The following is a 7220-nucleotide window of genomic DNA, read 5'->3' as shown; positions in this document are numbered from 1 at the left end:
TGATTTGATATTTTCCCTTCTTTTAATAATTTATTTATTTTTTACTTTTTAGATGTGTCTAATCTGAATACAACTAAAAAGTAAAATATTTGTAAAAAAAATATAATAAAATATAAGATAATATATATGAAATGTATTAAATTTTATATTTTTTTGAATTGAATGGTTTTTTTAAAAAGTTAAAAATATTTTCTGTTTAATATATGTTAATTATTTTAATTTAAAAAGTAAAAAAAAAATATTTAAAATATTAAAAAACTTACAATAACTAAACCAAAAAGAAAAAGCTCAAAAACATTATTTTAGCCTCGTTCACCACTCTTCCAGACGACTCTCATTCTATCTGTATATATTTTTGCCCCAAACCCTCTCTCTCTCTCTCTCTCTCTCTCTCTCTATGTGCGAGCTCTCGAGCTCTCTTCGAGCATTGCCTTGATCGATCACGCGATTTCGCATGGCCTCACAATGTATGTCATTCACTTTCTTTCCCAATCGATCAATTTTTCTCTGTTTCTCGATCATTTTTTTCCAAAAGCTTCGAATTCATCATTTCATTTGAAGTTAGGGTTTGGTGAGAGCCATGGAAATGTAGACTACGAAGCCAAATGCATTCTCAATCAATTGATCTCAAACCCTCACTAATCTCTATACGCTCTTCTGTATCGAACGATTCAGTGAGTTTGAAACTCGTCATACTTCATATTTTTTCTTGTGTGTGTGTTTACTGGATCAATTAAAGTTTGTATTGATAATTCGATTTTTTTGGAGGTCTGGCAGATCACTAGACAAGTCCATTTCAACGCTTCAGATGGAGCTGGCTGCTATTCGAAGTTCTGAAGAGATGTGAAGATTTGATGAGTTCACTCACATCTCTGAATTGACTCATGAAGGCTTGCCAAGGAAGAAGGCTTTCATAGTTATTGGAAATAATACTGCTTTTAGTAGTAGGAAGAGGCGCGATTTGGTCAGACAAACTTGGATGCCTCAAGGTGATAATTTGATATTGTCCTTGTGTGTATGTCCTACTATATCTTAATTTCATGGCTTTCCCTGACTAGCTTTTTGGGTTTGATTAGGAGAGAGACTTCTTCAATTGGAACAAGAGAAGGGAATTAATGTCCGGTTCATGATCGGCCATAGGTAAATCTCTTGTCTGCATTTTCTCACAAGTTGGTTAGTTTAGTGTTATTTGAAAACAATAGGAATTCTTCGGGCAATATGATCTCATTATTAATTTTTTGAAGTTGGATCCATTGCTTTTCCTTGATATGGATTTGTCAAAAGTTAGCTCCTCTTTGTGTAACAATAGACATTGTTAAGCAAATAACTATATCATTACCACATGAATTGCCTTTAAAAATTAAAACAGAATATCTAGGAAGTTTTGAGATGTTCATGAAAATGAATTATAGTCCATGAAAATGAATTAAAACATACTTGACCAAACAAGGTTCCAAGGGTTGCTTCGTTTAAAATTCTAAAGTTGTCTCCTCTCTTCTGATTGTGTTCCGCATCTGTTTCTTAACTGGTATATAGATGCTGTAAATTATTGTCTTAGGAGCCTTAGCATAATCATGTGTAAGAAGACAATAGTTGAAGAGGATTTTCTCAAGGGTATGAGGTGGACAGTTAAAGTTTGATTTTGCACCTTAAGGGAGGATATTCCCCAGCATTTTAGGTGGATAGTTAAAGTTTGATTTTCACCTTAAGTGCTTTAGTAATGATAAAAGCAGTAAATTTAAAGAGAATTTATACTTACCAAAAAATAAGAAAATTTATGTTGATTAGTACAGAATGACCTAAATGCCATAGAGCAAATGTTGGAAAGCCAAGAAACAGTGGTGTTAGATGAGATATAATGAAATGAGTTATAGCCAAAAGAGAATAAAAATGGAAAAGAGTGAAAGGGATTTATGAGGATATTTGATTGAATGAGAATAAAAAATTGGAAAGACTAGAATCAACATGGGTACTTCTATAAAAATATTAGAGTAGCTTAATGGGTGATACATTGATTGAAATAATTCATGCATGATCATGCCCTATAGAAACTTTGATTATTGAGCATAATTGATCATGTGACTTTTCTGAGTAACTGCTATGAGAAAAGGACACAATTGGGACCAATATATTCTTTTTAAACAATGAAAGCTTCAATGTGTGAATAATAGACTACTATTGTCTTACTACCATGCTTTAAATAATGTTATTAGATCTTTTATAGAGTCATTATTAGTTCTAAAACATTTTAGTTGGTTAAAAAAATTTTAATTTCCAAATTTTGAAGTCATTGCTTTTTGTAGAATTTGGAGAATGTAGCATCCTATGGATTTGCAAATAATCTTCAGTTTTTAGTGGAGAATTGAGTTATGAGGATTTGAGGTTGTGGTTGTATGAATTTCCCTAAACCTTGTAAAGAAAATTAATGTAATTTCTGTTTGTTGTGAATAATCATTTATTCGATTCTTTGTTGTGGAAATGAATTTTGGACTATTTGTTTGAGTTTTTAGGGTTTGGATGAGATATGAAGTGATTTGACTATTGATCTAAACTTGAATTGAGTTTTTAGTGTTGGATTATGTGGCCCGATGACTATGTTTTGACTTAAAAACTGTATGATTGTATGTATCTATATATGCTTATATTTGTATCTTAATCTAATGAACTCCTGTGATGTATCTGCATGAAATGAGTCCGGGACTATTTAAATCAACTGATTGATTAGTTCTGGTCTTCTGAATGTTTGCACTTTTCTGCATTGACAGCAGTTCCCTGTTCTAAATTGCTAGGCTTTTTCCTGGTTGCCCGACAGAAATATCACTTTTGAATACATATGCATATGCAGATGCATACATCAAGAAAACTAAATCCACTGAGGTTATTAATATACAGAAATCACTGGGGGAAAAAAAATTACTCTTGTGCTACTTCACATCTGCATTGAACTACTGGCCATATAGATTTTGCTACTGACATAGAATATCTTTTGCATATGGCTACATGACTACATGCCTTTCTTCTATTAATTTGATTCATGACTACATGTTCTAAAAACTAAGAAATTAATTATTTTTCTATGCTACAGAAAGCTGAAAGTGGCAGTAATTAATAATTTGCTTTCATGGCTTCCATAATTGCTAGCCTAATTTAGGATGTCTATGAAATGGATTCTTGCTCCCAATTGACCGATACAAAAATGTTTTTTAAAATTTAAGTGTTGAGCTTGATGTGGTCTTGTTGCCTTGTTATTTTGGTATACCTTTACTTTCTTACTCTACATCTATTATTTGAATTTCTCATTTTACTTGAACTATATTTATACTTACAAATGTACTCATTGCTTCTGTTTAAATGCTAGTTTCATATGCAATGCTCATATTTCCATACTAGTCTTCATATGGCATGTTCTATTGCTTGCGGAAGTGGAGGCCATAATTATGGAATGCAGTGCCATGATAATTATGGAATGCGGTGCCATGATCATTTATTTGATGCTATGTCTTATGCACATGAAACCCAGTTATGACATCAAAATTTAAACAGTGAAAGTGATCCTTACTTGAATTTATCGTTGTTCTGTTATTAAAAAAAAATTGTTAATCGCTAAACCTAGTTTGAGCTCACACTTGACCTCTTGATGTGTTTCAATGTGGACATTGATCAATCTTAAAATGGCTGCTTATGCATAAAGCCAACAAAACCCATGTTTTAGGCTTCCAAATTGGAAGGTTCCCAAAATTTTAAAGTCTACATGCTATTGTTAAGCCCTATATAGTTTACAGTTTCAACATCTTTTTATTTTTTAGAAAAGAAGGCCCAATCTACATGTTCAAAAGAGAAGGCCCAAAATCAACTATACTGATGTGCACTGTGATTTCAGTATTTCCATATGACTTTGATAGAAAGCGTATCACATTTTGTGTGTTATTCTTGGTCCCTTTGGATCCAATCACATTTTGTGTGATAGAAAGGCCCAATCTATATGCCATCTGCACCTTTAGATGCATCTAGACTTGGTGCAAATACTAATAATGAAGATGAGCACTACATGAGGATGGATTGTGAGGGTATGGAAGTGTTACATGATTAATGAGAAGTAGGAACATTTGATTTTTCATATAACTGAATGCTTATTGGGCTTGACTAGTTCTCATTTACTTGTCGTTCTTTTTATTTTTTTCATTTCTATATAATTTCACTAGCTATTTCTTTGAAGTTAATATGAGTGAATATACTTGTAAGATGAATATTGTGCTGTCTTTGAAATCAATATTATAAAGAATTTATTGCTTGGCTTATAAAGATTTGTTTGACAAAAACATTTCTGTTATGCTTTAATTCTACCTACCTACCTATAAATGTTTCTGTGACACTACTGCCATTAGAATGTTTTTGATACGTGTGGTTTCTTTTTTCCATCTTCTATTTGTCTGTCATTTGAGATGTGTAAAGTTGTATGTATTGATGTTTGATTTGAAATTTGTGGTTTTTTGAATTTTATATTGGCCATACCATTTGTAATCTAAGATGTAAAGTTGAATTCTTTTTGTTTTTGTATTTGTCGAGTAATAACAGGGGCAAAATGGCTTCTTGTTGTGTTATCTGCAGCAAGTGAAGATGGTGATGATGATGATAATTTGGTGACAGAGACTTGAGATGCCGACACCATGGTGTCTGATAAAAAAGAAAGCTAATTGTTACAACTAAGTGATAAGTGTTGCATTGGCAACAGTTGTGAAGGATGGTGATCATGATCATCTCTGGGCACTATTGGATCCCAAAACTTGTACTTGGACAGTTCTTTCATAGTGTAGATCATGTGATTTAAAACTCTGGATAAATGCATAATCATATGGGAAAAGTTTTCCATCTTTCATAGTGTAGATCATGTTGATAAATGAATCTTATGATTTGGACACTTTTTTTGATTTGTATGTTTGAGGTTGTGTAATAATCCTCACCACTGTTTATTGATTAAGCAACTGATTACTGCTAAACTGAGACTGATCATGATAAGTGATTGAACTGACTGAAAAACTAAACTGATTGATTGAATGTGCTAGTTTAAATGCATATCTATCTGTTGACTGTTAGACTATCTGTTCATGTTTTATGCTTTAAACTGCAAATTGAAGGCCTTATCGGCGGCCGAATCTGGAATTGATTGTTGATTTGTGTTAGTTAGAATTAATGGGATTTTATGGCATATTTATCTGAAATGTGATTCGGTACGATTAAATTAGGATAAATAAAGTTAAATTACACAAGTTGCCTTATTTACCATGTTGCCAGGTTTGTGGACCACTTAGGCAACACATATTGAAGCCTTATTACATTCAAACAAAACATTTCTTCAGCCTTCTTGAGCTCCTAGCCGACCAAGAGAGAGAGAGTGAGAGAGAATTGAGTTCATCTTGTTGGTTTGCTTGGAAATTGAAGGAATTGTAGAGTTTATTGCAAAATTGAGCCTCTAGACTTGTGATTGGAGACCTAAGGTAGAGATTCTATCCCTTGGTTTATGTATTTAAGTTGTATCTTCATGAATCATGGAAATCTAGTGAGTTAAAGTCTAGAATTAATTCTATATGTTGAATTGAAACTCATTTCATGCATGCATGCCTGTATTGATGAGTTTAAAGTTGTTTTCATGGAAAATTGTCACATGCATGTTCATATTTTTGCTAAGGACCATGAATTTATCTTGTTTTGAAAAGAATTGGCTCAGTTAAGCTAGCATTTGAAGCTTTGAAGTGTTTAAATTCTTGCATGTTCCATATTAGTCTTGTTCATGAAAAATTGGTTTGAAATTGGATTTAATTGAACTACCTTTGGGCTTTGATTTCTCAAATTGATCTTTGAAACATGTTATATTATGAGTTTTGAAGTGTTTTCCAGAAAATTAGCCCAAAAGGATCGAATTTGGTCATTGAAACTTGTTTTTGAGCTTGAGGTTTAAATCTGAAAATTCCAGATTTTGGACTCACGCTCGAGCGGAGTGACTGGCGCTCGAGCGTGAAATTCGTGCATCCAGCACTTTACACTGTTTTCCAGTCCGCTCGAGCGGGGTATTGGACGCTCGAGCGAGGACTTGTGTCACACGCTCGAGTGGGTATCGAGCGCCCAATCGAGCGTGATTTTCACCCATCCAGTACTTTTGTCACGTTTTGCAGACCCCTCGAGCGGGAAGGTTTACGCTCGAGCAGAGTATTTTGTTTGCCTGTTCGCTCGAGCATATATAGGCACGCTCGAGCGTAACTCCTGTTTTCTGAAAATTCTGAAAAATGTTTTTAAAGTGCATCTTTGCATCATCATTCCATCCTAGGCATTCTTAGGCCTAGTTTCAGACATCTTAATGAGGATATTGATGTAGAACCACACTGAGGCAAACTAGGGATTAAGTTATTATTTTCCCAACTGTATAGCTTAGTGTGTGTTCATTCTACAACTGTGTAGGGTTGGCATCCGGAGACGCATACTAGCTTATCTGTAGCCCAGAACTCTGTGAGTAACAATGTTGTAAAGATATGTTCGAAAATGAATATTTTCTAAATGATCAACTGAACTGTTTTCTGAACTGTTTACTGTTAACTAAATGAATGGTTATTCTCTATTCTGAACTGTATTGTGGCATCCTTAGCAACTACTGTTACTGTTACTGTTACTGCTACTGCTACTGTTACAGAGATCTCTGTCAGTTCCTATTTTGGAACTTCTATTTACTGTTATGATGGCTATCATTGACTGTTTGGTCCTTCAAGACCTATTGTTTACTGTACTGTTCTGCTAATGGATGTACCACATATGATTATTATGACTGAATGACTGATACACTGAATCAATTGACTGTTTTCAATACTGAAAGGACATTCATTCTTAACCTCTTTACGCATTATGTTATTCACTGGGCTTTAACTCACTGCTCATATATATATGTAGGTGTACAGGCACCAGACCGTTGCTAGAAGCGTCAGGGTAAACTCCAGTTTTGTCAAGCCGACCTTTGTGCCTCACTTCGAGGTTCTTGATCTGTTCAAGCTGAGGTTGCTTGGGGAGTTTTAGATTTCCCCTTTTTGCTTATATCTGTATAGACTAAATGTTACTGTACTGTACTGTCCTAATAGGGATCAAGTCCCTGTCTTGAATGATTGCATATATTGTACATGCATGTATAGACTGTTCTGTTATTAATGTGTATATATATGAAAAGTCTTTTTGCATAA

The 7220-nt window shown here is 33.8% G+C and overlaps 1 long non-coding RNA gene across 6 annotated transcripts; it reads left to right on the top strand.

Moving 5' to 3' along the window:
* The first annotated feature begins 290 nt into the window (after window positions 1-290).
* LOC114263431 (uncharacterized) lies at window positions 291-7220 on the top strand. 6 transcript variants are annotated; one of them, XR_014327629.1, is made up of 5 exons: window positions 291-989; window positions 1077-1140; window positions 4609-5495; window positions 6454-6501; window positions 6937-7220. It is a non-coding gene; the product is annotated as an uncharacterized LOC114263431 (long non-coding RNA). The 6 variants fall into 6 exon arrangements; XR_014327630.1 differs by lacking the exon at window positions 6454-6501; XR_014327632.1 differs by lacking the exons at window positions 6454-6501; window positions 6937-7220 and having other exon boundaries at window positions 319-674; window positions 769-989; window positions 4576-4997.

Source organism: Camellia sinensis, chromosome 4 (assembly GCF_055761805.1).
Source record: "Camellia sinensis isolate YWXY chromosome 4, ASM5576180v1, whole genome shotgun sequence".
NCBI classification, from domain to species: domain Eukaryota; kingdom Viridiplantae; phylum Streptophyta; class Magnoliopsida; order Ericales; family Theaceae; genus Camellia; species Camellia sinensis.
Note: the sequence above shows the minus strand (reverse complement) of the source record. Positions and strands in the feature narration are given on the sequence as shown.